Raw genomic sequence first — 17376 nt, 5'->3', positions numbered from 1 at the left:
CATAGCTACATAATTTTGTCATCAATTATAACCTGTCATATCCAGGAATTCTCCGACTGAGTCTGATATTTTCTAGTGCTATACTCTGTATATACCACTTAACTGTTGTACAAGGCTCCTACAACTTGCGAACAATAAACAATTGTCAAAACACAATCATAATTCTGTGATAGACTCTAGCACCTAACAAGATAGCACAAAGATGGTAGACAAGGGTTATTCGAGGGCTAAAAAAGAAGATGTTTTTTACACTGCTTCAATGGTAAATAGATTGAAGGTGAAGGTTAGATTTAGTTTACATCACACAAGTAGTGAACATCATTTCTGGGTGTAATGCTCTAAGATACCTTCTGGCAAAAAAAAACGTGAATAATGTTACATAAGCTCTGGAAAGCTTTTAACAACTTCTGAGTAATTGAGTTGACATATTAATCAACTATTATACATGTGATTAAGAACCTGATTCCTAAATGATTATTATCATTAGCAGATGTGCCCCCCCCCCCCCCCTCCACTAAAATCATCCAGTGTACTTCAATATAGAATAAAAAAATACGCCCCAAATGAATCATTTCAGACTAGAAATTGTTAAAATTTCCTAGGGGGAGGACCCCAAACACCCCCTGCCAACACTTTAAATTTCGTTTCAGAGAGAGGGGTGCAAATCAAAAGGGTAAAACCCTACGTACGGTCCCCTCTAACATCGACCCCTGGATTTGCCCCTGATTATAACTACTATTATAAGGCAAAAAAGTGGGTTCTTTGTTTCCATAAACAGGTGTGTAGCAGGCTATATGCGAGTATGCGGCTGAATCCACATGATTATGCCAATTTTTTTTTAAAAATCAGCCAAAGTGGCAGTATGGGTACATTATCCTTAACTGTCCATTTTCGCACTAAATAAAGCACCTCAGAACACCCAGAATGCACCAGATTGCATCATGTTTTTCAAATTTTACCTTCCCGGTGGCCCCGCAGTGCTGGGTGAATGCGGTGGTTTTGCCTTCCCGCCAAATATAGCCGAGAATAGGCCTTACCTAGGGTCCCTAGGGTGCACCTGCAGGGATTTTACCAGAGCTTGGCTGGACTGAAAGTCAAAGTCCCCGCTATTTCCTGGACCTTGGGGGAGGGGCCATCATTTTTTGGTTACAATTGGCTGGTGCATAAACTTGCATCTTTGAGAAATTTTGAAAAAAATATCTCTTATATTACATTGAGGTTTAATGTTATTAAACACAAATAGAAGCAGCATTAATGTTTTCAGCTTCAGAATTATATAAGCTCAGACAGCAGTATCTTTTTTACAGGACTGCACTTTAAACAAAGCAAACATTCCTCTGATTATTTCTGTCAATTTTTATTCTTATCAAATTCTTATTCAAAATAAATATGTCCAGATATAGAGCAGACAAAGGCAATCTCCAGAAATCAATGACCTCCAATATATTTTGTCCCAGGATATGATTTATGCATCTCCATTGACAGCTAATATTTTTTATAAACCAAAAGTAACTTGATCATAGCACAAGAAATTTGTTTGTGACATAACTCTATATAAATCTGTCAATATAAGTTGGAATTATTGTACAAACCAATCAGAAATTCTACAACACTGCCAAAAAATTATATTCGCCCAAATTCATTTCATTTATCAATAAAGAACAGCAAAAATTAATAGTAAATAAAAATCTCAGACACAGTCTCAATAAAGCTATTTCAGTTGTTTTCTTCAATATTTCAACTCGAAAAATTACTTTATAAAAAACAACACTTAATTTAAAGATCACCCTAAAACGGCAAATTATGTTGTTTATTCTGTTCCTCTATAGAAAACTAGAAATGTGTCCATAGGACACGGATGCCCCCACTTCGGTTTTTTGTCACAGAAAATAAGCCATAATGATTTTTGAAGTATTTTTGGCAAAAAAGGGCCGTAACTCCTAAATGACTAAAGCGATTTCCATGACTATCGAACTTGATCAAGATATTATGGTCACAAACATGTGTTTAAAGTTTGGTGAGGATTGGACAAACAGTTTTCAAGAATTAGATCGGAAACAATCTTCGGGACGTATTTTTCAAGTCTTTTTTTGCAAATAAAGGGCCGTAACTCCTAAATGACAAAAGCGATTTCCATGGCTATCGAACTTGATCAAGATATTATGGTCACAATCATGTATGTAAAGTTTGGTGAGGATTGGACACATACTTTTCAAGAATTAGATTGGAAACATATATTTTTGAAGTATTTTTGGCAAAAAAGGGCCGTAACTCCTAAATGACTAAAGCGATTTCCATGACTATCGAACTTGATCAAGATATTATGGTCACAAACATGTGTTTAAAGTTTGGTGAGGATTGGACAAACGATTTTCAAGAATTAGATCGGAAACAATCTTCGGGACGTACGTACGTACGTACGGACAGACGTACGTACGGACAAGGGCAACCCTATATGCCGCCACTTTGTGGGGGCATAAAAAGGCCAGCAAAATTAAAGATGCACTCTTACTCCAAAATAAGATTAAACACAATTAATACATATATATCTTTTGATATACCAAAAAAGAATGAATAAATGTCGAAAATAATGGTTCTTATGAAGGATACCGAGTTTAATTTGAAAGAAAGGTGCAGGAAACATGGTTTATCGACCTTATGAGACTTATAATTGTAGATCACAGTAAATCTATTAGCACTCACCAATCATTTAATATTTTTTTGCGATTTGCTATTATGTATATAGATGGTTACAATCTTGTTATCAGTTATTAATATTTTCCATAAATGCATTATTTAGTAAGTTACAGTTAAAGGTGTATAACACAAAATGTATGTTTGTTATACATGTGTGTTTGCATTGATTTTGAATAAGAGTGTCACTTTAAGTTTGCCAATTTGGTTGTTTGGGCTTGCTCATTCAGCACTGGATTTTACATAGAAGGTGAGCTTGTTAAAGGGACTTGCTCATGGTTTGTAAAATGTGCTTTTTACGAAAAAAATATTTCTATTACTATAAGTTTTGCAATTCATTTGGAGTGTTAAAACTAAGATACTGCATGACTGTCATACTGTCATGACAGCTGGAACTATAATTCGAAATGATGATATTTGCTCAAATATGGTCTTTGAAGAACACAATACTAATGGGATTCAGCGTTTTATTGTAGCTGATTGGTTGGGTGACTTTATTACGTGATGTTATCAATGTATTCTTGAAAGGTCGAAATATCCATCTATTTTTATATTGATATAAGTCCTTGTGGCGCAGTGGTGCTGATATTGTTAAATTGTCTTTTTTTAATTGACTTTGTAACCAGCCTGGGTTGAATTGCGCCCCACTGAAACCAAAATATTTGTTTATTACTTTCATTTAGATTTTTTCTGCAATTTTGGTATCATAGAGATGATAAAATAAGTATTTTCGGATGCAATACCGGGATAACTTAAAACGTTGGTCTAAAAACATGAGTGAGTCCCTTTAAATTTGGAATTGTCTTCAGAGAGGATAATTGTTCAACAATTTCATTCAGAGTTTTTATTTTTATGTCAGTTAAGAGCTGGAAAAGTATGATCGCTTTCGCCCTCTCCTGTTTTAAAACTAAACAATAAATGAATTTTCATTTATTTTCCCCATCCTTTTTGGTGTCATTCAAAATCTACCGACCAAAAAAATTATAATTGGTATTTCTTAAATGTAAAAACAAATAGAACAAATTGAATTTATTTAAAAGAATAATCTGAAAATAGAACATCCACATTAAAAGATATTTAAGCTTTTAACTTTAAGCGCTCATTTATCTAAAAAGACCCAAAATGCAATAATTTTCAAAGGAAGAAAAAGCATTGCCTGTTTTCTGGAAATTGCTTAACAGAATGATATTGTATTTTCCCATTTAACTTGTCTTGAAAATCATGAAAGAGAAAAATGTTATTCTTTAGAGAATATCAGAAATCGCAATAGAAGATGCTTCATTTTGTTTGGACGGTAATAAAATCTATAAATACTTTCTTCATCAGATGTTAATTATTCCATATAGTTTTGTGTGCAAAGCAAAATGAACAAAAAATAATATTAATGGCAGGGTAAAATAGAAACCAATTTCCTCCCAAAAGACATAAACAAAATCAAATATTTACAAAACAAACAGACTCACAACAGAAGACAAGAAGGCAAGATTTATGATATGGAGAAGAAATGATGCATAAAGTTTCTCGTTTTATTTTGAAGTATTTTTAAGTACAAATCGCTAAAACAAGCAGATATATATATATATATATATATATATATATATATATATATACGCAGACTCTTAATCTACACTTAATCAATTAAGTATGATGACTTTTACAAATTAGTAATTCCATTGTTAGTTAGTAGTAATATATAAAGGAAAATAATTATTGTTTGTTTCAGACTGTAACGCGAACGTAACATCATTTCGGAATAAAAATGACGTAGTTGAAATTGTGTCTCAATACCAATTTTATTTCACAGATAAATCTAAGTAAACTAACGGAAAGCATACATGTATAATAAAATTCATTTTTAAACAAACTCTTCGGTTGGTCACACATATTTAAGACACTGTGGCGTGAGCTAGATTCAGAATTTTCAATCCAATAAGGCCTTAAAAAATACATTTGGTTCGGGTTACCCGACCCTACCTACGAAATAGGGGCCGACCCTACTGTTTTTATAGCTGTCTGTTAAATGAAAAAAATAAATAGTGTGTTTAAATATGTAGTTTCAAACCTTTTAAGCTTTATACAGAAGATTACTTTAACACCATTCTCCAATGATGACAATAACATTCTTTCATAAAGTCAAATAAAAAAAAATATTAAAAAATTAAAAAACGTACCTAAGGATGTAACCCTTACCTAAACCATTTTTTGGCTTATAATTCTTTAACGCAATCAATTCTTGTTCTTACAATTTTGTTGTCTGCTTCTTGATACACCCATAAGAAGAAACATGGGGCCCCATTATATTCAAGATCTTACTTGTTACACATCTTAGTGTCATATCATCCTGAGTTTTTTTGTTATATATTTGTGTAAATTGAGCTTCAGCCAATATTTGAGCAAATAGCAATCTTTGCTGAAGGGTTCCAGCTGTCAGTATCTTAGATTTATTTCTAAAATAAACTTAGCATCTTGTTCAAACAACTTACATAATTTTATAACATGATTAAATGTCTATGTAACTTGTAGAAACAACTAAGTTATAGTATCTAGTTAAAATGACTTATGTATCTAGTTAAAATGACTTGTGTATCTTGTTAAAATGTGTATGTTGTTAAAAACAACATTAGTGCACCCCCCTACCCTCCCTAAAATCCCCTTGTGAAGACACAAAATTTCAGAGTGTAAGATTTCTTGTCTTTATTTGTTTGGTTTTTAGTTTGTTTCAAGGATGACAAACTTGCAAGTGCCCTGTGACTGAGAAGCGAGGCCAAGAAGACACCTTGGTTAGAACTTGGCAGTGCCAAAAACTGTTCAACATAATCAGCTGAATTAATATACAACGGCTTGAATCAAGTAATTTATTTTCATTAAATCACATATTGCATCAATCAATATTTCAACATTTTAATTTCAATGCATTTAAGTCATCATTTTAGATTATTTGTAATTTAGATAAAAAAGGTAAGTTCATTAAAGTTTCATTCGCTCTAATCTCATTATTTTCGTTCATTTAAATGTTCTTGTCAGCCATAAGAAATAACCTTTGTAGTTAAAACTGCTAAAATTTAAATGGCAATTAAGGGGTTTAAGTAAAATATTGTTAACATTTAAATTAAATGCTGATATATATTTGGCAATCGAAAATAAGAATGTAAAGGTTTTCAACCAATAAATCAAAACTAAATTGAATTTCGGACCAGCTGATTGCTTCTGTGGCCTCACAATGACCTTACTCTTTACTTTTCATTTGAAGAAATTATCCAATCAAAATAATTATTTTACAATCTTGTTACAAAATTTAAAGAAGGAAAATGAGCAATATCTGAAGGAGGTGAATCACAGACCTATTAGCAATATGTGAGAGTTGATTTTCTTATTTTTTTTTCGTTTTGCTATCAAAAGTACTCGGTCATGTTTTAGGCCCCAAAAATAGTTTTCTCTGTACACTTATTTTATCATTATTTTACTCTGCTATGATATCGAAATTGCAGAAATTACAGAAATTACGGTTATTGTATAAAAAAAAAGAGATATTTGGATTTTGTTGGGTGTAAACCTGTGTGTCGATTAACCAACACCTAAACCACACGGCCTCTGCAACATTAACAGAAGTGGAAGATATCTTCACCAGTTAACAATACATTGATAACATCACATGATAATGTCAGTCAACCAATCACATAATTACAAAGCTGTTATTAAGTGATTATAAGCATTATAAACCCTAATGAAAATAATGTGGTATTCAAAGACAATATTTGAGCAAATATCAGTATTTGCTGAATGGTTTTCAGCTTTTGGTATCTTAGTTTAACCACTCATAATGATTTGCCACACTTCCTTTTGTCATACAAAAAAGGGCATTTAGAAAAACATGACATTAAAATGGTAACCATAAAGCTATGCCCTTACCGTGCAATATGTAGCGTGTGGATAAATTACAATGATATTCCAACATTATAATACACACTACTAATTGCATTGTGTAAAACGAAAGGCTTAAGAGTGGGCTTCTGTGTTTATTTGATGTCCGCCTCTCATCCAATAATGGTACAAAACAGAACCCTTAAGTGATTGAAATTGTACACATCTAGCGCTTCGCTCTGCTATAGTTATTCATATTCAGGTAATGTTGGTGAAGTTACTATTTTATACCTCTGTGGTCAAATTGATAAAAGAGAAATATTTTTTACATAGATTTTGGAGTTTAAACAGACTTATTCCATGTAAAGGCAAATCAAAGAATGTTCTAGTTCCGGTCGACTGACAGATTCTTTTTTTAAAAAAGTAAAAAAAAACCAGAAGAAACAAAATGTTTATTTTTTTTGGAAGTGCATTTACCATGTGGCCCTGTATTTGTACAAGATGATAACTTGTTTTGTGTTCTCTCTCCATTAATGTTAGAAGGTATATAATTATGTTTGTAAAAAATACAACAATTATAGAAAACAATGTTATACTTTGACAAACTTAAAAACACAGAAAAAAACCCATAAAATTTACCCTTACCTACATGTTCCTAGCCTGTTACTGATGTTTTTTTGTCCGCATGTAATAGGAACCATAACATCATTTTGATTGGCCTTAGATATACTTGTTAATTCTATGTTCTAATTATAAGCATAAATGTTTCATGCCAGACACAATTGTCCACTTAATTATTTCTCTTTATTAACATATCAGCGTATATGAATGAAGTCAATGGCAGGAACAAAGATGAGAATATTTCTTATGTCTGCAATTAATTAATATAACCAGAAAAGAGAATAACGTTTCATGCATATTTTTATATCATTAATGCCACTTACAACAAAGTCCATCCATCCTGGTTAATTAATTTACATTTATGATCAACATAAACCAACTATACATGTAAATTTATTCCTGATATTATGTTATATTTTTCTGTGGAAATGAGTGCAAAAGAATATTTAACTAGAAATGTGTCCATAGGACACGGATGCCCCCACTTCGGTTTTTTGTCACAGAAAATAAGCCATAATGATTTTTGAAGTATTTTTGGCAAAAAAGGGCCGTAACTCCTAAATGACTAAAGCGATTTCCATGACTATCGAACTTGATCAAGATATTATGGTCACAAACATGTGTTTAAAGTTTGGTGAGGATTGGACAAACAGTTTTCAAGAATTAGATTGGAAACATATATTTTTGAAGTATTTTTGGCAAAAAAGGGCCGTAACTCCTAAATGACTAAAGCGATTTCCATGACTATCGAACTTGAACAAGATATTATGGTCACAAACATGTGTTTAAAGTTTGGTGAGGATTGGACAAACGGTTTTCAAGAATTAGATCGGAAACAATCTTCGGGACGTACGTACGTACAGACAGACAGACGTACGTACGGACAAGGGCAACCCTATATGCCGCCACTTTGTGGGGGCATAATAATACTGCATGATGAAAATAAATAGATGATGAAACCAGTAATTCATGTCAATATTATGTACTTAGGAGAGAGGTTAAAACTATTACTTATAATTAAGCTTCCAGTTATCTCCAGTCAATCCTGTGTGCTCATCAGGTCAAATTTTCTCGAAACATCTTATAATATAAGTAGCTTATTTCATTTATCCAAAATTCATACATAATTTTTTTCCATAAATGTTAATTGTGATTATCATCAACATTATACATAATTTCTTTTGATAAATGAATAATTGTTAATTGTGATTATCATAAACATAATATAATTCCTATTTAAAGTCTAAAATCTCTAAAAGAAGTAAATATTACGGTACACAAATTTTAGGGAAACAAAAATATAGCGAGATTAGCAAAAAATGTGTTATGACAAGGGACTCTTAAGTTTCAGAAATTTGGGCCAGATACATGTCTGATATGTATTGCAATGTAATTTTTCATGAAATAAACAATGTTTAAACTAATATTATATACATAGTGTGATACATTAATTCTTACCTGAGATGTTCACTATATATGATGCTATCGTTGTTGATTAATCCGGGCAGAAATTATACCCAAATAATGTCTTGCAACACAATACACATACACCTTGGAAATAATCCTTCAAAGTATGAGGGCTGCTCCACAAACTTCTGTCCTTATAATGGTTACCATTTAGTTACATTGTAACATTCCCACTGATATCCATCCACAATTATGAATACATCACAAAACTTCAAAGAAAAAAATCACAAGCACTTCTAGAGCAGAAACAACCAAGCTCCATTTATTTTCACCACTTTTCCAATTTGTTATGTAATCCATAAAGCAGTTGTACTATTCACTTCAAATCACATAACCACTTATTTCCTGGAAGTGTCTTCCACAAGTTCCGATGATCAGCTTTTTGGAGCAAGAGCCAATAGAAATTCCAGCCTCTTCGATTCTTGTGAAAATACAGTAAACTGCCTGAAAATAGACGAGTACATAGTACAACTATTAAACTAGACTATAACATAAACTGTTGCATTGCTAAATATACCTGAAAACAGACCTGCATTATCACAGTACAATAACTATTATTCTAGCAGATTATGCTAATGTTGTTCAGTATGATACCCAGCACAAATAAGCCCTATGGCTGTGAATCATTATGTATTCGACTGGTTTACTGAATGCAATATCCAGCAACAGAACGTCTCCATAATTTTCTTTCTTCCCAGAAATTCAGCAGACTGCTTGTTATGACATTTAGTGTTCAATTCTCTGGAGACCTAATGAGAGCAATAAACAAAACTTCTTACCCTGAAATGGTAATAACCTTTGCGTATATTACGAAACAAGCCATCTTTTATATCCAATATATCCATTTGTTTGCAAATCATTGAAGAAAAAAAAACATAAGCAAATATGATAGACACAAAATAATGCAAATTGTTAAAGAATCTCTCCCATAGCATGGGGGTCAGGTTTACTCTTTGGGTAGATTAAGGAGTCAGTTATTGTTAACACAAATTAGCAGACATACCTCTCAAAATGTAATCAGCCGTAAGCCTAAATAATACATTATTAGCAATTTAATTCAATTTCTGTCGGACTCACCGGTGATTTCTGAATTTCTTTAATCCTACTGTAAGATTGTTTGTCAATAATTAAACAGCCGGCTCTCAGCTTACAAACTGATCAATCATTGAAAATCAACTGTAGGGATTTGAATGTATAAATATTGACAAGGCATGTAAGCATCGAAGTGGCTAAAATCCGTTATAAAAGCACTGATTTTAGACATATAACTGCCATTTAGCAACTTCTGTTCAGTAAAGTACTTCTACATTAACATAGCCAAAAAATGCTAATGCGCTTAACTCTCAGGTATTTAAAGAAAAAACTTCACAATAAAAATTGGTTTAAAAAATTCTTAACACTGCAGGTAGGCATTTTGCATCCAGCAGGCAGGGCTTTTATACTTGAGGGGTTGGGGTGATTTGAGGGTTCAGTCAATTCTGCCGAGAAGTCAAAAGGTCAGAAACCATATTTTAATGAGAAAGAACCCCCACAACCATAAAAATACCATGCTGATTTGGACATGGAGTTAATGTGTCTAACATGATGGAGCATGCCAGAGAAATGTGTTTTACAGCCATTAATTCCAATCTAAAATATGTGCATTTAATCTGATGAGTTTCTGAGCAATCACTTCTGTACACACTGCTGTTACTTCCATTCAGAAGACACAACAGTCTAGGGGGTAACACCCGGCATGTTCCCTCTCTACCCCCCCCCCCAAAAAATAAATAATAATAATAATAAAAAAAATAAAAATAAAAAAAAAAAAAAAAATTAAATAAATAAATAAATAAATAAATAAAAATAAATAAATAAATAAATAAATAAATAAATAAATAAATAAATAAATAAATAAATAAATAAATAAATAAATAAATAAATAAAGAATAAATGAATAAATGAATGAATGAATGAATGAATGAATGAATGAATGAATAAATGAATGAATGAATGAATGAATAAATATATAAATAAATAAAATTACTTCATGACAATATGGTAGAAAAATCATAAATGAACGTACCATTATTGAGACTAAAATTAGCCACTTTGTTCATGGGGGAAATCCCCCTATCCATGTTTTAGGGATTCCTGGGGACACAAGACCCAAGGTTGACCCCTTAATTGCATGTGCCCCCTCTAAGGTAAAATCTTTAGTCCACCCCTGCAGTCTACAAGCAATCACTCAGATTTCAGCTGACTGTAGAGTAATTTATTAAATGAGGCAGTTTTTAGCAATTTCATAATATGTAATGTTACTGCCAACAAATGCATCACTTTCCTGTTTTATATAGAGATAAGATAAATGTTAATGTGTTTGCACAGATGGTAGAAGCCTCTGAAATGATTTTTTTGGACTTTGGGACCAACTTAATTATCAGTGTTCAATTTTTGAGTCTATTTGTCTGTGTAGTAAGAATAAATATTTTTCCAAAGCAATAATTGAATTGGTAAGTTCATTTTTTTAATCTGTTTATTTAATTTTGCAAGCAAAACATTTTAACTGTTTTTTAATAACTTTTTACAATATTTTATAGTAAGCATGTTAATTAAAAGGCTGGCCTCTATGACACAAACTGGCAACTCCCCATTCATGTCACAATTGTTTCAACGGGTGTTTAATCAAGTGACTAAGGAAATCGAAACAATTATGAATAATGAAAACACAACAACAGAAAACAGTACTTTAACATTGGTAACTGAATTCTCAGACCTTTACCATAATTTGCCTCAGTTATCAAACAGACAGCTTTTTTACATAAGAGAGAAAATAAATTATTAAATGTCCTGCCAAAATAAATGTTTTTTTTATTTATTTGATAAGCTCGCAAAAAATCAGGAAACTAATTGCGAGAAATGTGCCTGGCTTGGCTTATCAGCAGTTGAAAGCATTCTGACCATATGGCAGGACAGAAACACAATTACAATGTTTTCCCAACACCAGCCGAGGGCTTACTGCCCCTCCTGTGATGTACTAATGATTTCCAAACATCTAAGTACAAATAAATATACATAGGTCAGACAAGTTTAATTGAAATCAGGCCGCCATGTGTGAGAAGTAATCAAACAAGAGTCTTCTCTGTGGCAGACTAGTCTGCTCTGTGGCAGCCGCTTACTTCTGATTCACATTGTGGAGCTGTTATTGTCGTTCCAGAAAATAATAGCTATTATTATTGTTTGTAAATCACCTCTTTGACCTATGTACACTGAATGTGATTTTGCTAATCTGCCCAACCCTTGACAAGCCACAATAATGCGTATTTTGGGAACTTTGTTCAACATTTGGATATTCAGTTTAGTTCAGAGTCGCCAAACAAAAATTGTCAAAGACTCTGAAGCGGCTGTTTATATGGACTAACCCTTGACCAGCAACATAATATTTTGGAGTCGTAGAGGGCAAAAATATGTTACAATATGTTATCATTTTCATCACAGTAAATAGGTTACTCACTTTCAGCTTCAGCTATATCATCAATTAAAGAGTTAACAGAATAGTCTTTTCCACAGCAGACACAGGACATACTGTTGACGATGGAAAGACATGGGGTTCTGACGTCGGATGACTGCCAGGTCTACAGACGGGTGAAAAAGTTTTTTTTCATCAAGTTAATGTTGGAAGATGTTAGGGTTCCAACGTCTGATGACTGCCAGGTTTACAGATGGATATGAAAGTGTTTTTTATCAAGTTGATCTTGGTAAGACGTCTTTTTCTGACGTCAGATGACTGCCAGGTTTATAGACGAATATGAAAGTATTATTCATCAAACTGACTTTGTTGGAAAAACTTCAGGTTCCAAAGTCGGATAACCAAAAGAGTTCCAAAGTGGGATGACCGCTGAGTTTACAGACATATACGAAATTCTATTTATGGACGTTGGAAAGTTATCTTGTTCTGATTTCGGACAGATTAATTAATATTACCAGATTTTACAGACATCTTTTTTCTGAGATCATTGAACCATATTAACCCAAAATTGTCACCTTGAGACCACTGTTCAACCTGTATCTGACCATTTTCCTTTTCCGACCAAAATAATTTTGCAACGCTTATAATAAATTACTACAATAACAATTAACATCCGACCAGTTCTAACCCAGGAGCTATCAAGAGACTGAAGGACATACACGTAGGTTGTGGTGCCAGTTTAAAGGTTGTGCAAAACATTCTTTTATATTTTTATAATTATATCATAAAGGAACTTGGTGGTTATATTTAACTTACTCTTTGTGTATCACTCCCATAACTTTACCATTACATGTATCACTCCAATGACTAAACCACTCTCTGTATTACTCCAATGACTTTACCACTCTCTGTATTACTCCAATGACTTTACCACTCTCTGTATTACTCCAATGACTTTACCACTCTCTGTATCACTCCAATGACTTTACCACTCTCTGTATCACTCCAATGACTTTACCACTCTCTGTATCACTCCAATGACTTTACCACTCTCTGTATTACTCCAATGACTTTACCACTCTCTGTATCACTCCAATGACTTTACCACTCTCTGTATCACTCCAATGACTTTACCACTCTCTGTATTACTCCAATGACTTTACCACTCTCTGTATTACTCCAATGACTTTACCACTCTCTGTATTACTCCAATGACTTTACCACTCTCTGCATCACTCCAATGACTTTAGCACTCTCTGTATCACTCCAATGACTTTACCACTCTCTGTATCACTCCAATGACTTAACCACTCTCTGTATTATTCCAATGACTTTAGCACTCTCTGTATCACTCCTATGACTTTACCACCGTCTGTATCACTCTAATGACTTAACCACTCTCTGTATCATTTCAATGACTTTAGCACTCTCTCTGTATAACTCCAATGACTTAATCACTCACTGTATTACTCAAATGACTTAACCACTCTCTGTATCACTCCAATGACTTTACCACTCTCTGTATAACTCCAATGACTTTACCACTCTCTGTATCACTACATTTACTTTACCACTCTCTGCACCACTCCCTGTATCAATCCAATGACATAACCACTCCCTGTATCACTCCAATGAGTTTACCACTCTCTGTATCACTCCAATAACTTTACCACTCTCTGTATTACTCCAATGACTTAACCACAGCCTGTATTAGTCTAATGACTTAACCACTCTCTGTATTACTCCAATGACTTTATCACTAACTGTATAACTCCAATGACTTAACCACTCTCTGTATCACTCCAATGACTTAACCACTCTCTGTATCACTCCAATGACTTAACCACTCTCTGTATAACTCCAATGACTTAACCACCCTCTGCATCACTCCAATGACTTAACCACTCTCTGTATCACTCCAATGACTTAACCACTCTCTGTATCACTCCAATGACTTAACCACTCTCTGTATCGCTCCAATGACTTAACCACTCTCTGTATTACTCCAATGACTTAACCACTTTCTGTATCACTCCAATGACTTAACCACTCATTTATTCGCTCCAATGACATTACCACTTTCGGTATCATTTCAATAACTTGATCTCTTTCCATATCACTCTGAATTGAATTTGCCACTGTCTGTATCACTCCAATGAGTGTTTTCCTTTCTGTATCATTTGGAGTTACTGCAATGACTTAACCACTCTCTGTATTATTTCCGACTTCACCTCTTGAGGTATCAGTGCAATGACTTGACTACTTGCGATTTCACTGCAATGACTTTACAACTTGAGGTATCACTACAATGACTTTACTATTTGAGGTATCACTGCAATGACTTTACTACTTGAGGTATCACTGCAATGACTTTACCACTTGAGGTATCACTGCAATGACTTTACCACTTGAGGCATCACTGCAATGACTTTACAACTTGGGGTATCACTGCAATGACTTTACAACTTGGGGTATCACTGCAATGACTTTACTACTTGAGGCATCACTGCAATGACTTTACCATTTGCGGCATCACTGCAATGATTTTACCACTTGAGGCATCACTGCAATGACTTTACCACTTGAGGCATCACTGCAATGACTTTACTACTTGTGGCATCACTGTAATGACTTTACCACTTCAGGCATCACTGCAATGACTTTACCACTTGAGGTATCACTGCAATGACTTTACCACTTGAGACATCACAATGACTTTACAACTTGGGGGTATCACTGCAATGATCTTATAACTAGAGGTATCACTGCAATGACTTTACAACTTGAGGTATCACTGGCATGACTTTACACCCTGAGGTATCACTGCGATGACTTTCCTACCTGAGGTATCACTGCAATGACTTAAACACTTTCTGCACCACTCTTATGACTTCATCACATTCTGTATCACTTTGATTGGCAATGACATTGTCCCCTTTCTTTATCTCCTCAATGATATTATTTCATTGAAGAATAACTTCAATGTAATAGCACATGTATCTTCTTCTTATTTACATCAATGCCATAACCTATAGCTGTATAACACCAAATACCATTTTTCGATATACTTTCTAATGCATCTTCTATTATCTGTATCAATAAAAAAGAATGTTACTGACAGTATTTCTTAAAAGAAAAACAAATTTGAATGATACACTCTTCTTTACCTTGCCTTATTTAAGGAATGAATTGCGGGGTTGATGTCATTATTGGGGTATGAGCGCAATTGGGTTGGTCAATGTGTGTGGAGTCCGCAATTCATTCCTTTTATTTACACTGATAGTCCATTATTTTATTCAAGAAACGTTAAAAAAATACTTCATTTCATTTAAGAAAACCTTTCAGTAATCCGTTCTTACCCATTCTGTAAATAGAACGACCCGACTATAACCGGAAACATTTTTTTTTAAATGACGTCACAATAACGCGGGAAAAGATCAACCACTTGAAATCACTTTAAAACGTAAAATTGAAACACTTCTGGTACCAATACATTTAAAATATTATAAACTAACACTTTTAAAAATGTTGATCTATATTTTACGGGACCTGCAGACACAATACAACCAATAACACGATCAAAAGCTTTCAGGCATATTGTTATGCAATGAATTACGATCCGAACATATCCGAAGATGTTGCGTTCATCGATTGATGAACGCAATTGCCGAAAGGCAGTTCATTTAAGGAATGGAAGTTGAGGTGTAAATATTTCACTTTATCTTCCAATGTTTTTTATTCTAAAGGCCATTATTGGGCATATGAGTTAACAAATAACACAAAGAGGTAACCAAAACCAAATGCGGTGTATATGAAAACATGAGATGAAAGAGCACACTGTAATGGGGATTTTGTATGGAAACTTGTAAAGAATGATGCAATATAATTAACTAGTATTTAATCTAAAGTAGAACACCAAAAGTAACATGATGGCAAAGCCATTTTCACACTTACTGTGCATAAACATCCAAATTCTCAATACTACCAGGTTAATACCAGCTAGGGTTTGTTACAGAATGATGGCAAATGATGAGTTCATTTTGATGCCGAAGATTACTAGGAATCTCTTGGATTCACAATTCCCTCAAGCTTTTGTGTTAATAGGGCAATCAGTGGCAAGGATATGATATAATGAAATTATGCGGTATGTTCGTAGGTCAAAGTATTTCCTGGAAGTTTATGATATTGTACTCCACATGAAGCAAGTTCTTCATGGCTTTACGAAATAATTCACTTTAGAAGTGTACAAAATTATCAATCATATCATGAAATAAAATGAATTCATACGTATATACATTTATAACTTTATTCTGGCTTTAAACGTAATAAAAACCATTACTCTGGAATAAACCACATCAGGAACTATAACTCTGTGGTATTAAACAGACTAGGAATCATAACCATAACATTAGTGTTAAGAAAACTAAGAACCTAAAATTTAGTTCAAGTTAAACAAAGTAGTTACTCTGGTATTTACCCAGCCAGCAATCTCATATTGGATAGATACCGGTCTCTAATATACTTCATCTAACCGGTATCACTTTTCCCATCAGATACAATTCTTTCTGATATATTGTCGGCAGCCTATCATGCCGGTATATTTTTGTCGTCTGTTAGTCATTGGTCTGCCACTGGTTCAACATTTTAAAAAAATAACGCCACAATGTTACGAAATAAGTTTTTTTAATGATTGGCAGAAACACTTTAGCCTTCATTGTTAGATTCAGTGTCAAACTTTTTTTTCTTTTCTAAATAAAGTAAACCTTCACTTTGACCCCAGCGGCCCCAAATGCAATCCAACGAATAAAATCGCCTAAACACTTCCTAAACACCAAGTTTAGTCGAGATATGTCCTCCCTTACTAAACTTCAGTACTTACGTACTTTTTTCTAATTTTAGTAACAGTGACCTTGACCTTGGCCCAAAACGCAATGAAATAAAAGGTCTTAATAAACTCTTCCTAAATACCAAGATATGTCAACCTAGCTAAAGTAATTAAGTTTAATCGTTTTTTTTTTCAATTTTTAGTAACAGCGACCTTGACCTTGACCCAGGGGAACCCAAACGAAATTCCATGAAAGGTCTCGATAAACTCTTCTTAAATACCCAATTTTGTCAAAATATGTCATTCCTAACTAAAGTTATTCAGTTGCAAACGTTATTCTATTTTTAGTAACAGTGACCTTGACCGTGAACCAAGGAGCCCTTAAACACAATCCCATGAAGGGCTCCGTAATCTCTTTCTATATACAAAGTTTGGTCAAGATATGTCAATCCTTACTTCT

At 33.5% G+C, this 17376-nt stretch overlaps 1 protein-coding gene across 1 annotated transcript in view; it reads right to left on the bottom strand.

Annotated features, from left to right (window-relative positions):
- Positions 1-9156, bottom strand: part of LOC128234439 (thrombospondin type-1 domain-containing protein 7A-like) — a 117187-nt gene extending 108031 nt beyond the window's left edge. Inside the window, exon 1 of the mRNA XM_052948686.1 lies at positions 8635-9156. The gene's annotated coding sequence lies outside the window, so the exon portion shown is untranslated. The remainder of the gene's footprint in view (positions 1-8634) is intronic.
- Between the last annotated feature and the right edge of the window lie 8220 nt (positions 9157-17376).

This window comes from Mya arenaria, chromosome 5 (assembly GCF_026914265.1).
Source record: "Mya arenaria isolate MELC-2E11 chromosome 5, ASM2691426v1".
Classification (NCBI taxonomy): Eukaryota; Metazoa; Mollusca; class Bivalvia; order Myida; family Myidae; genus Mya; species Mya arenaria.
The sequence above is the reverse complement of the archived record's forward strand: the minus strand, read 5'-3'. Positions and strand labels throughout refer to the sequence as shown.